At 39.1% G+C, this 13,751-nt stretch overlaps 9 non-coding genes across 9 annotated transcripts; all 9 read left to right on the forward strand.

Moving 5' to 3' along the window:
- The first annotated feature begins 2,465 nt into the window (after positions 1-2,465).
- LOC139742429 (U2 spliceosomal RNA) lies at positions 2,466-2,654 on the forward strand. Its single transcript, XR_011711700.1, has one exon. It is a non-coding gene; the product is annotated as a U2 spliceosomal RNA (small nuclear RNA).
- A 1,073-nt stretch (positions 2,655-3,727) lies between these two features.
- On the forward strand, positions 3,728-3,919 carry LOC139742416 (U2 spliceosomal RNA). The gene has a single exon (XR_011711688.1). It is a non-coding gene; the product is annotated as a U2 spliceosomal RNA (small nuclear RNA).
- Positions 3,920-4,992: 1,073 nt separating this feature from the next.
- On the forward strand, positions 4,993-5,184 carry LOC139742426 (U2 spliceosomal RNA). The gene has a single exon (XR_011711697.1). It is a non-coding gene; the product is annotated as a U2 spliceosomal RNA (small nuclear RNA).
- A 1,070-nt stretch (positions 5,185-6,254) lies between these two features.
- Positions 6,255-6,447, forward strand: LOC139742427 (U2 spliceosomal RNA). The gene has a single exon (XR_011711698.1). It is a non-coding gene; the product is annotated as a U2 spliceosomal RNA (small nuclear RNA).
- Positions 6,448-7,517: 1,070 nt separating this feature from the next.
- Positions 7,518-7,709, forward strand: LOC139742415 (U2 spliceosomal RNA). The gene has a single exon (XR_011711687.1). It is a non-coding gene; the product is annotated as a U2 spliceosomal RNA (small nuclear RNA).
- Positions 7,710-8,778: 1,069 nt separating this feature from the next.
- LOC139742439 (U2 spliceosomal RNA) lies at positions 8,779-8,970 on the forward strand. Its single transcript, XR_011711703.1, has one exon. It is a non-coding gene; the product is annotated as a U2 spliceosomal RNA (small nuclear RNA).
- A 1,073-nt stretch (positions 8,971-10,043) lies between these two features.
- LOC139742425 (U2 spliceosomal RNA) lies at positions 10,044-10,235 on the forward strand. Its single transcript, XR_011711696.1, has one exon. It is a non-coding gene; the product is annotated as a U2 spliceosomal RNA (small nuclear RNA).
- A 1,074-nt stretch (positions 10,236-11,309) lies between these two features.
- Positions 11,310-11,501, forward strand: LOC139742417 (U2 spliceosomal RNA). Its single transcript, XR_011711689.1, has one exon. It is a non-coding gene; the product is annotated as a U2 spliceosomal RNA (small nuclear RNA).
- Positions 11,502-12,570: 1,069 nt separating this feature from the next.
- Positions 12,571-12,762, forward strand: LOC139742440 (U2 spliceosomal RNA). Its single transcript, XR_011711704.1, has one exon. It is a non-coding gene; the product is annotated as a U2 spliceosomal RNA (small nuclear RNA).
- The last annotated feature ends 989 nt before the right edge of the window (positions 12,763-13,751 follow it).

The following is a 13,751-nucleotide window of genomic DNA, read 5'->3' on the forward strand; positions in this document are numbered from 1 at the left end:
TGGTGACGTCAGAAATTCTAGCTCTCCTAATGGTTGAAGGGTGATAATGACTATTCATATTTCCGCCAATCGCGATTTGCATGGAGAGCCGTCGCTCATTGATTGTGTTCTGAGTGAATCAGTGCGCATGACACACTACCTAGTCAGAGTGATATAATATAGAAAAAGACAGACTCAGTTTCTACAATTTAGAAATATATAGCCTTAAAATAGCGTGTTTAGAGCAAAAGATGATCCAGAAAGTTATTCCATGGGATAGAACTTTATATTTGCTCAAAGGGTAGTGCAGGTCGTTTCGTGTCCTAAGGTAAGCTTTTCGAGATATAAGGCAGAAATGACGTTGCGGTTACTGTAATGGGTAACCATCCCTTGATGATCGATCCCAGAACAAGATTATCGTATCTGATATAAACAATGGTTATCGCTTCTCGGCCTTTTGGCTAAGATCATGTGTAGTTTAGTGAAGAGGTAATGATTGGGCGAGGCGTCCGACAAGGGTGCCCATTATCGCCGGCGCTTTATGTTTTGTTTATAGAGCCATTGGCGCGATATATCATGTCGCACAGGGACATAAAGGGTTCCCACATTCCCGGTGGGGGTGGGGTATCAATTAAATTACTACAGTACGCTGACGATGCCACCTGCGTGGCCACGTCACAGTCCGACATTGTCAATTACTTTAAGTCTTTTACCCTTTTTGAGAAAGCAACGGGCGCTTCTTTAAATCTTAGAAAGACAAAGGGACTGAAGTTGGGAACCTTTTTGGGGAGAAAATTAAAAGGGGACATTAATTGGGTGGAAGATGAAATTATGATAAATGGTGTATGTTTCGGGAAAGCCCATTGCATACGCTCTTTCTGGAAGTCTCTCTGTGCGAAAGCTATAGCAAAACTCAAAGCTTGGGAAAACAGAGGGCTTACAATGTTGGGAAAAGTTGGAATTGTAAATACATGTATATATTCTTTGTTTTATTATGCATCACGGGTATACCTCCCAGAAGATGACTTTTATAAAGAAATACTCAAAAGTGTGTTTAGGTTTATTTGGCAGAAAAAGACAGAACTTGTTTCTCGTGAAACTTGTTTCTTGAGCTCAGACAAGGGCGGTCTTGGTCTTCAAAATTTGAGACACACGATGCATGCTTTGTTCATACGTGATATTTTTCCACATTTATCTGGTACCGATACCGTTACGTATAATTTTCTGTTTACAAGATATTTCATGGGAAGGAAGCTAAGAAGAATTTTTCCACGTATGTGGTCGAATCTTGTGCCGCACAGCGATGTTCTGTCTATGAGTTATAGCCAGGCGTGGACAATTATATCAGCCCTGTTTCAGCGAAATCCAAACTTCGCTAGTGTGTGCGGAAGGTTAGACCACATCGTGAATTTGTTAGCGAAGGATTCTACTCCGCTTGTAGAGGTCGTCGACCCCTCGTGGGACTGGTCCTCAGTATGGCACATGAGTCATCATTCGATATTATGTAATGCTTTGAAGTCGTTTAGCTGGCGCTCTACACACGGAGCCCTGTATACTCGCGAGAAGTTATCTCGCTGGGGGATAAGTGACGGGGTATGCCCCTATTGTACGAAGATTGAAAACATTGACCATGTGTTTTGGGACTGTCGGTCAACTAATCATATAATTTGTTGGGTTTCAGAATTAACTAGGCGGTTACTAGGGCCTGGAATATCCCTAAATCGGAAGTTGTTTTTGTACGGAACCCCTTTTCCGGTTAAAAACCAAAGGGTATGGGGAAGGGTATGGTTTATGTACGTTGTCACTCGAAAGAATATCTGGAACCGCCGATGCTCGTTTATTTTTGAGAAAAACCACATGTCGGACGATGCGTTGATCGCAAAGATTAAAGAGGAAATCCGAATTCGTATTTTAGCTGATTTGAAAAGAATGTCCAGTGCCAAATTTCAAGAAACATGGATGGATGGAGCGACGTTCTGTTCTGTTCAAGAACAAGAAATCAAAATTAATTTGCCATAATGTGTCATATGAATCAATTTACAACTCTTAATAACTCAGTCTAGTATTTAAAGTGACGATCTTTAAAAAGACAATCACTCGGCCTTTACGACCTCATAACATGCTTGCCTTAACTTGTAATTATTGTATATAGAGTGTATAGTGTCTATACCTGCCTTGATGTAAATAATGTACATACATTTCAACTGTTTATGTAACTCAATAGAATTTTGTAAGAATAAGTCACGGTATAGTCCTAACTCCGCATCCCTGAACTTTAACTCAAGAAGAATAATTATATCAGGCAGTAGGGAGTAAAGTCACCCAATTTCGGGCAACAAGGTTTTTAAAACAGGCTGAAAGTGTGCTCACAATGAAAGTCATAATATATCAACAAGGCTGTTTAATTTAAGTAATGTGTTATGATTTTTAATTATGAACTCATTTTATATCCATGCAATTGCCATTTGTAAATAATGTACATGTGCTTAGAGTTTTGATGAATAAAATTGAAAGAAAAGTATCTGTTCTTTTCAGCTTAATATCTGAAACGCGACTCATCGAGTCGCTTGTATATTAATCTGATTTTTGTACCGAGGCCATGGAATAGGGGCTTGCTCCATCCTGGCCACGGGTTGGCCCGGTATTGCAGTACCTCCGGGATCGGCCCACCCCCAAGGGGGTAATAATAATCCAAAGAAAGAATCTGACTTTGTATCTTCCTCTCTTCAATCTCTCACTGCAACAATTTCGTAGAACTCCTTGAAAATGTTCATTTGTTATACTGCAACTCTAAAACGCTTTCGCTTAAAGCTCAATGTTCTCCCCCAAACCTCTGTCTTTTTTAGTTTGTCTTCTTTCTTTAGAGATCAAAAATACTGTCATCACCATTATTCATTCCACGTATATACCTCCTTACGATTCCCTGGTCCTATTTTGCAATGGAAAAGATGGTGAAACTTTCTTTCAAACCACTAATAAGGCTAATCTGATGTTACCACGGCCTAGCTAAAAAGAGAAATGCTAAACTTTACCCTTTTGAATTTGGATAAATTAATGATGATATTGATGATTTTGATGATTCCATTTACAAAAGTTCTAATAACAATAATATTAAAAATGGTGGCATTATTGTTTGATTTTGTTTTTGTTTTTCTCGCCAATAAAAATAAAATTAGAGTAAGAAAACAAAGGGTTAGAAAAATTCAAATGGCAGACGGAAAGAAAAGAAAGGGCGCCTCACACGGCATTTGCAAGAGAATAACCGCAACGATGGCTTGACGTTTGTCTCTCTGCCTGTCTGTCTGGTATGAAGGTTTAACACGGCACGTGGTGACGTCAGAAATTCTAGCTCTCCTAATGGTTGAAGGGTGATAATGACTATTCATATTTCCGCCAATCGCGATTTGCATGGAGAGCCGTCGCTCATTGATTGTGTTCTGAGTGAATCAGTGCGCATGACACAGTACCTAGTCAGAGTGATATAATATAGAAAAAGACAGACTCAGTTTCTACAATTTAGAAATATATAGCCTTAAAATAGCGTGTTTAGAGCAAAAGATGATCCAGAAAGTTATTCCATGGGATAGAACTTTATATTTGCTCAAAGGGTAGTGCAGGTCGTTTCGTGTCCTAAGGTAAGCTTTTCGAGATATAAGGCAGAAATGACGTTGCGGTTACTGTAATGGGTAACCATCCCTTGATGATCGATCCCAGAACAAGATTATCGTATCTGATATAAACAATGGTTATCGCTTCTCGGCCTTTTGGCTAAGATCATGTGTAGTATCTGTTCTTTTCAGCTTAATATCTGAAACGCGACTCATCGAGTCGCTTGTATATTAATCTGATTTTTGTACCGAGGCCATGGAATAGGGGCTTGCTCCATCCTGGCCACGGGTTGGCCCGGTATTGCAGTACCTCCGGGATCGGCCCACCCCAAGGGGGTAATAATAATCCAAAGAAAGAATCTGACTTTGTATCTTCCTCTCTTCAATCTCTCACTGCAACAATTTCGTAGAACTCCTTGAAAATGTTCATTTGTTATACTGCAACTCTAAAACGCTTTCGCTTAAAGCTCAATGTTCTCCCCCAAACCTCTGTCTTTTTTAGTTTGTCTTCTTTCTTTAGAGATCAAAAATACTGTCATCACCATTATTCATTCCACGTATATACCTCCTTACGATTCCCTGGTCCTATTTTGCAATGGAAAAGATGGTGAAACTTTCTTTCAAACCACTAATAAGGCTAATCTGATGTTACCACGGCCTAGCTAAAAAGAGAAATGCTAAACTTTACCCTTTTGAATTTGGATAAATTAATGATGATATTGATGATTTTGATGATTCCATTTACAAAAGTTCTAATGACAATAATATTAAAAATGGTGGCATTATTGTTTGATTTTGTTTTTGTTTTTCTCGCCAATGAAAATAAAATTAGAGTAAGAAAACAAAGGGTTAGAAAAATTCAAATGGCAGACGGAAAGAAAAAGAAAGGGCGCCTCACACGGCATTTGCAAGAGAATAACCGCAACGATGGCTTGACGTTTGTCTCTCTGCCTGTCTGTCTGGTATCAAGGTTTAACACGGCACGTGGTGACGTCAGAAATTCTAGCTCTCCTAATGGTTGAAGGGTGATAATGACTATTCATATTTCCGCCAATCGCGATTTGCATGGAGAGCCGTCGCTCATTGATTGTGTTCTGAGTGAGTCAGTGCGCATGACACACTACCTAGTCAGAGTGATATAATATAGAAAAAGACAGACTCAGTTTCTACAATTTAGAAATATATAGAATTAAAATAGCGTGTTTAGAGCAAAAGATGATCCAGAAAGTTATTCCATGGGATAGAACTTTATATTTGCTCAAAGGGTAGTGCAGGTCGTTTCGTGTCCTAAGGTAAGCTTTTCGAGATATAAGGCAGAAATGACGCTGCGGTTACTGTAATGGGTAACCATCCCTTGATGATCGATCCCAGAACAAGATTATCGTATCTGATGTAAGCAATGGTTATCGCTTCTCGGCCTTTTAACTAAGATCATGTGTAGTATCTGTTCTTTTCAGCTTAATATCTGAAACGCGACTCATCGAGTCGCTTGTATATTAATCTGATTTTTGCACCAAGGCTATGGAATAGGGGCTTGCTCCATCCTGGCCACGGGTTGGCCCGGTATTGCAGTACCTCCGGGATCGGCCCACCCCCAAGGGGGTAATAATAATCCAAAGAAAGAATCTGACTTTGTATCTTCCTCTCTTCAATCTCTCACTGCAACAATTTCGTAGAACTCCTTGAAAATGTTCATTTGTTATACTGCAACTCTAAAACACTTTCGCTTAAAGCTCAATGTTCTCCCCCCAAACCTCTGTCTTTTTTAGTTTGTCTTCTTTCTTTAGACATCAAAAATACTGTCATCACCATTATTCATTCCACGTATATACCTCCTTACGATTCCCTGGTCCTATTTTGCAATGGAAAAGGTGGTGAAACTTTCTTTCAAACCAATGATAAGGCTAATCTGATGTTACCACGGCCTAGCTAAAAAGAGAAATGCTAAACTTTACCCTTTTGAATTTGGATAAATTAATGATGATATTGATGATTTTGATGATTCCATTTACAAAAGTTCTAATAACAATAATGTTAAAAATGGTGGCATTATTGTTTGATTTTGTTTTTTTCTCGCCAATGAAAATAGAATTAGAGTAAGAAAACAAAGGGTTAGAAAAATCTAAATGGCAGACGGAAAGAAAAGAAAGGGCGCCTCACACGGCATTTGCAAGAGAATAACCGCAACGATGGCTTGACGTTTGTCTCTCTGCCTGTCTGTCTGGTATCAAGGTTTAACACGGCACGTGGTGACGTCAGAAATTCTAGCTCTCCTAATGGTTGAAGGGTGATAATGACTATTCATATTTCCGCCAATCGCGATTTGCATGGAGAGCCGTCGCTCATTGATTGTGTTCTGAGTGAATCAGTGCACATGACACAGTACCTAGTCAGAGTGATATAATATAGAAAAAGACAGACCCAGTTTCTACAATTTAGAAATATATAGCCTTAAAATAGCGTGTTTAGAGCAAAAGATGATCCAGAAAGTTATTCCATGGGATAGAACTTTATATTTGCTCAAAGGGTAGTGCAGGCCGTTTCGTGTCTTAAGGTAAGCTTTTCGAGATATAAGGCAGAAATGACGTTGCGGTTACTGTAATGGGTAACCATCCCTTGATGATCGATCCCAGAACAAGATTATCGTATCTGATGTAAGCAATGGTTATCGCTTCTCGGCCTTTTAACTAAGATCATTGTGTAGTATCTGTTCTTTTCAGCTTAATATCTGAAACGCGACTCATCGAGTCGCTTGTATATTAATCTGATTTTTGCACCAAGGCTATGGAATAGGGGCTTGCTCCATCCTGGCCACGGGTTGGCCCGGTATTGCAGTACCTCCGGGATCGGCCCACCCCCAAGGGGGTAATAATAATCCAAAGAAAGAATCTGACTTTGTATCTTCCTCTCTTCAATCTCTCACTGCAACAATTTCGTAGAACTCCTTGAAAATGTTCATTTGTTATACTGCAACTCTAAAACGTTTTCGCTTAAAGCTCAATGTTCTCCCCCCAAACCTCTGTCTTTTTTAGTTTGTCTTCTTTCTTTAGACATCAAAAATACTGTCATCACCATTATTCATTCCACGTATATACCTCCTTACGATTCCCTGGTCCTATTTTGCAATGGAAAAGGTGGTGAAACTTTCTTTCAAACCAATGATAAGGCTAATCTGATGTTACCACGGCCTAGCTAAAAAGAGAAATGCTAAACTTTACCCTTTTGAATTTGGATAAATTAATGATGATATTGATGATTTTGATGATTCCATTTACAAAAGTTCTAATAACAATAATGTTAAAAATGGTGGCATTATTGTTTGATTTTGTTTTTTTCTCGCCAATGAAAATAGAATTAGAGTAAGAAAACAAAGGGTTAGAAAAATCTAAATGGCAGACGGAAAGAAAAGAAAGGGCGCCTCACACGGCATTTGCAAGAGAATAACCGCAACGATGGCTTGACGTTTGTCTCTCTGCCTGTCTGTCTGGTATCAAGGTTTAACACGGCACGTGGTGACGTCAGAAATTCTAGCTCTCCTAATGGTTGAAGGGTGATAATGACTATTCATATTTCCGCCAATCGCGATTTGCATGGAGAGCCGTCGCTCATTGATTGTGTTCTGAGTGAATCAGTGCACATGACACAGTACCTAGTCAGAGTGATATAATATAGAAAAAGACAGACTCAGTTTCTACAATTTAGAAATATATAGCCTTAAAATAGCGTGTTTAGAGCAAAAGATGATCCAGAAAGTTATTCCATGGGATAGAACTTTATATTTGCTCAAAGGGTAGTGCAGGTCGTTTCGTGTCCTAAGGTAAGCTTTTCGAGATATAAGGCAGAAATGACGTTGCGGTTACTGTAATGGGTAACCATCCCTTGATGATCGATCCCAGAACAAGATTATCGTATCTGATGTAAGCAATGGTTATCGCTTCTCGGCCTTTTGGCTAAGATCATGTGTAGTATCTGTTCTTTTCAGCTTAATTTCTGAAACGCGACTCATCGAGTCGCTTGTATATTAATCTGATTTTTGTACCGAGGCCATGGAATAGGGGCTTGCTCCATCCTGGCCACGGGTTGGCCCGGTATTGCAGTACCTCCGGGATCGGCCCACCCCCAAGGGGGTAATAATAATCCAAAGAAAGAATCTGACTTTGTATCTTCCTCTCTTCAATCTCTCACTGCAACAATTTCGTAGAATTCCTTGAAAATGTTCATTTGTTATACTGCAACTCTAAAACGCTTTCGCTTAAAGCTCAATGTTCTCCCCCAAACCTCTGTCTTTTTTAGTTTGTCTTCTTTCTTTAGACATCAAAAATACTGTCATCACCATTATTCATTCCACGTATATACCTCCTTACGATTCCCTGGTCCTATTTTGCAATGGAAAAGATGGTGAAACTTTCTTTCAAACCACTAATAAGGCTAATCTGATGTTACCACGGCCTAGCTAAAAAGAGAAATGCTAAACTTTACCCTTTTGAATTTGGATAAATTAATGATGATATTGATGATTTTGATGATTCCATTTACAAAAGTTCTAATAACAATACTGTTAAAAATGGTGGCATTATTGTTTGATTTTGTTTTTTTCTCGGCAATGAAAATAGAATTAGAGTAAGAAAACAAAGGGTTAGAAAAATCTAAATGGCAGACGGAAAGAAAAGAAAGGGCGCCTCACACGGCATTTGCAAGAGAATAACCGCAACGATGGCTTGACGTTTGTCTCTCTGCCTGTCTGTCTGGTATCAAGGTTTAACACGGCACGTGGTGACGTCAGAAATTCTAGCTCTCCTAATGGTTGAAGGGTGATAATGACTATTCATATTTCCGCCAATCGCGATTTGCATGGAGAGCCGTCGCTCATTGATTGTGTTATGAGTGAATCAGTGCACATGACACAGTACCTAGTCAGAGTGATATAATATAGAAAAAGACAGACTCAGTTTCTACAATTTAGAAATATATAGCCTTAAAATAGCGTGTTTAGAGCAAAAGATGATCCAGAAAGTTATTCCATGGGATAGAACTTTATATTTGCTCAAAGGGTAGTGCAGGTCGTTTCGTGTCCTAAGGTAAGCTTTTCGAGATATAAGGCAGAAATGACGTTGCGGTTACTGTAATGGGTAACCATCCCTTGATGATCGATCCCAGAACAAGATTATCGTATCTGATGTAAGCAATGGTTATCGCTTCTCGGCCTTTTGGCTAAGATCATGTGTAGTATCTGTTCTTTTCAGCTTAATATCTGAAACGCGACTCATCGAGTCGCTTGTATATTAATCTGATTTTTGTACCGAGGCCATGGAATAGGGGCTTGCTCCATCCTGGCCACGGGTTGGCCCGGTATTGCAGTACCTCCGGGATCGGCCCACCCCCAAGGGGGTAATAATAATCCAAAGAAAGAATCTGACTTTGTATCTTCCTCTCTTCAATCTCTCACTGCAACAATTTCGTAGAACTCCTTGAAAATGTTCATTTGTTATACTGCAACTCTAAAACGCTTTCGCTTAAAGCTCAATGTTCTCCCCCAAACCTCTGTCTTTTTTAGTTTGTCTTCTTTCTTTAGAGATCAAAAATACTGTCATCACCATTATTCATTCCACGTATATACCTCCTTACGATTCCCTGGTCCTATTTTGCAATGGAAAAGATGGTGAAACTTTCTTTCAAACCACTAATAAGGCTAATCTGATGTTACCACGGCCTAGCTAAAAAGAGAAATGCTAAACTTTACCCTTTTGAATTTGGATAAATTAATGATGATATCGATGATTTTGATGATTCCATTTACAAAAGTTCTAATAACAATAATATTAAAAATGGTGGCATTATTGTTTGATTTTGTTTTTGTTTTTCTCGCCAATGAAAATAAAATTAGAGTAAGAAAACAAAGGGTTAGAAAAATTCAAATGGCAGACGGAAAGAAAAGAAAGGGCGCCTCACACGGCATTTGCAAGAGAATAACCGCAACGATGGCTTGACGTTTGTCTCTCTGCCTGTCTGTCTGGTATCAAGGTTTAACACGGCACGTGGTGACGTCAGAAATTCTAGCTCTCCTAATGGTTGAAGGGTGATAATGACTATTCATATTTCCGCCAATCGCGATTTGCATGGAGAGCCGTCGCTCATTGATTGTGTTCTGAGTGAATCAGTGCGCATGACACACTACCTAGTCAGAGTGATATAATATAGAAAAAGACAGACTCAGTTTCTACAATTTAGAAATATATAGCCTTAAAATAGCGTGTTTAGAGCAAAAGATGATCCAGAAAGTTATTCCATGGGATAGAACTTTATATTTGCTCAAAGGGTAGTGCAGGTCGTTTCGTGTCCTAAGGTAAGCTTTTCGAGATATAAGGCAGAAATGACGTTGCGGTTACTGTAATGGGTAACCATCCCTTGATGATCGATCCCAGAACAAGATTATCGTATCTGATATAAACAATGGTTATCGCTTCTCGGCCTTTTGGCTAAGATCATGTGTAGTATCTGTTCTTTTCAGCTTAATATCTGAAACGCGACTCATCGAGTCGCTTGTATACTAATCTGATTTTTGTACCGATGCCATGGAATAGGGGCTTGCTCCATTCTGGCCACGGGTTGGCCCGGTATTGCAGTACCTCCGGGATCGGCCCACCCCCAAGGGGGTAATAATAATCCAAAGAAAGAATCTGACTTTGTATCTTCCTCTCTTCAATCTCTCACTGCAACAATTTCGTAGAACTCCTTGAAAATGTTCATTTGTTATACTGCAACTCTAAAACGCTTTCGCTTAAAGCTCAATGTTCTCCGCCAAACCTCTGTCTTTTTTAGTTTGTCTTCTTTCTTTAGACATCAAAAATACTGTCATCACCATTATTCATTCCACGTATATACCTCCTTACGATTCCCTGGTCCTATTTTGCAATGGAAAAGATGGTGAAACTTTCTTTCAAACCAATGATAAGGCTAATCTGATGTTACCACGGCCTAGGTAAAAAGAGAAATGCTAAACTTTACCCTTTTGAATTTGGATAAATTAATGATGATATTGATGATTTTGATGATTCCATTTACAAAAGTTCTAATGACAATAATATTAAAAATGGTGGCATTATTGTTTGATTTTGTTTTTGTTTTTCTCGCCAATGAAAATAAAATTAGAGTAAGAAAACAAAGGGTTAGAAAAATTCAAATGGCAGACGGAAAGAAAAAGAAAGGGCGCCTCACACGGCATTTGCAAGAGAATAACCGCAACGATGGCTTGACGTTTGTCTCTCTGCCTGTCTGTCTGGTATGAAGGTTTAACACGGCACGTGGTGACGTCAGAAATTCTAGCTCTCCTAATGGTTGAAGGGTGATAATGACTATTCATATTTCCGCCAATCGCGATTTGCATGGAGAGCCGTCGCTCATTGATTGTGTTCTGAGTGAATCAGTGCGCATGACACAGTACCTAGTCAGAGTGATATAATATAGAAAAAGACAGACTCAGTTTCTACAATTTAGAAATATATAGCCTTACAATAGCGTGTTTAGAGCAAAAGATGATCCAGAAAGTTATTCCATGGGATAGAACTTTATATTTGCTCAAAGGGTAGTGCAGGTCGTTTCGTGTCCTAAGGTAAGCTTTTCGAGATATAAGGCAGAAATGACGTTGCGGTTACTGTAATGGGTAACCATCCCTTGATGATCGATCCCAGAACAAGATTATCGTATCTGATGTAAGCAATGGTTATCGCTTCTCGGCCTTTTGGCTAAGATCATGTGTAGTATCTGTTCTTTTCAGCTTAATTTCTGAAACGCGACTCATCGAGTCGCTTGTATATTAATCTGATTTTTGTACCGAGGCCATGGAATAGGGGCTTGCTCCATCCTGGCCACGGGTTGGCCCGGTATTGCAGTACCTCCGGGATCGGCCCACCCCCAAGGGGGTAATAATAATCCAAAGAAAGAATCTGACTTTGTATCTTCCTCTCTTCAATCTCTCACTGCAACAATTTCGTAGAATTCCTTGAAAATGTTCATTTGTTATACTGCAACTCTAAAACGCTTTCGCTTAAAGCTCAATGTTCTCCCCCAAACCTCTGTCTTTTTTAGTTTGTCTTCTTTCTTTAGACATCAAAAATACTGTCATCACCATTATTCATTCCACGTATATACCTCCTTACGATTCCCTGGTCCTATTTTGCAATGGAAAAGATGGTGAAACTTTCTTTCAAACCACTAATAAGGCTAATCTGATGTTACCACGGCCTAGCTAAAAAGAGAAATGCTAAACTTTACCCTTTTGAATTTGGATAAATTAATGATGATATTGATGATTTTGATGATTCCATTTACAAAAGTTCTAATAACAATACTGTTAAAAATGGTGGCATTATTGTTTGATTTTGTTTTTTTCTCGGCAATGAAAATAGAATTAGAGTAAGAAAACAAAGGGTTAGAAAAATCTAAATGGCAGACGGAAAGAAAAGAAAGGGCGCCTCACACGGCATTTGCAAGAGAATAACCGCAACGATGGCTTGACGTTTGTCTCTCTGCCTGTCTGTCTGGTATCAAGGTTTAACACGGCACGTGGTGACGTCAGAAATTCTAGCTCTCCTAATGGTTGAAGGGTGATAATGACTATTCATATTTCCGCCAATCGCGATTTGCATGGAGAGCCGTCGCTCATTGATTGTGTTATGAGTGAATCAGTGCACATGACACAGTACCTAGTCAGAGTGATATAATATAGAAAAAGACAGACTCAGTTTCTACAATTTAGAAATATATAGCCTTAAAATAGCGTGTTTAGAGCAAAAGATGATCCAGAAAGTTATTCCATGGGATAGAACTTTATATTTGCTCAAAGGGTAGTGCAGGTCGTTTCGTGTCCTAAGGTAAGCTTTTCGAGATATAAGGCAGAAATGACGTTGCGGTTACTGTAATGGGTAACCATCCCTTGATGATCGATCCCAGAACAAGATTATCGTATCTGATGTAAGCAATGGTTATCGCTTCTCGGCCTTTTGGCTAAGATCATGTGTAGTATCTGTTCTTTTCAGCTTAATATCTGAAACGCGACTCATCGAGTCGCTTGTATATTAATCTGATTTTTGTACCGAGGCCATGGAATAGGGGCTTGCTCCATCCTGGCCACGGGTTGGCCCGGTATTGCAGTACCTCCGGGATCGGCCCACCCCCAAGGGGGTAATAATAATCCAAAGAAAGAATCTGACTTTGTATCTTCCTCTCTTCAATCTCTCACTGCAACAATTTCGTAGAACTCCTTGAAAATGTTCATTTGTTATACTGCAACTCTAAAACGCTTTCGCTTAAAGCTCAATGTTCTCCCCCAAACCTCTGTCTTTTTTAGTTTGTCTTCTTTCTTTAGAGATCAAAAATACTGTCATCACCATTATTCATTTCACGTATATACCTCCTTACGATTCCCTGGTCCTATTTTGCAATGGAAAAGATGGTGAAACTTTCTTTCAAACCACTAATAAGGCTAATCTGATGTTACCACGGCCTAGCTAAAAAGAGAAATGCTAAACTTTACCCTTTTGAATTTGGATAAATTAATGATGATATTGATGATTTTGATGATTCCATTTACAAAAGTTCTAATAACAATAATATTAAAAATGGTGGCATTATTGTTTGATTTTGTTTTTGTTTTTCTCGCCAATGAAAATAAAATTAGAGTAAGAAAACAAAGGGTTAGAAAAATTTAAATGGCAGACGGAAAGAAAAGAAAGGGCGCCTCACACGGCATTTGCAAGAGAATAACCGCAACGATGGCTTGACGTTTGTCTCTCTGCCTGTCTGTCTGGTATCAAGGTTTAACACGGCACGTGGTGACGTCAGAAATTCTAGCTCTCCTAATGGTTGAAGGGTGATAATGACTATTCATATTTCCGCCAATCGCGATTTGCATGGAGAGCCGTCGCTCATTGATTGTGTTCTGAGTGAATCAGTGCGCATGACACAGTACCTAGTCAGAGTGATATAATATAGAAAAAGACAGACTCAGTTTCTACAATTTAGAAATATATAGCCTTAAAATAGCGTGTTTAGAGCAAAAGATGATCCAGAAAGTTATTCCATGGGATAGAACTTTATATTTGCTCAAAGGGTAGTGCAGGTCGTTTCGTGTCCTAAGGTAAGCTTTTCGAGATATAAGGCAGAAAT

Source organism: Diadema antillarum, unplaced genomic scaffold, assembly GCF_040938485.1.
Source record: "Diadema antillarum isolate AM-2024a unplaced genomic scaffold, OU_Dant_1.0 seq00000998_RagTag, whole genome shotgun sequence".
Lineage (NCBI taxonomy): Eukaryota > Metazoa > Echinodermata > Echinoidea > Diadematoida > Diadematidae > Diadema > Diadema antillarum.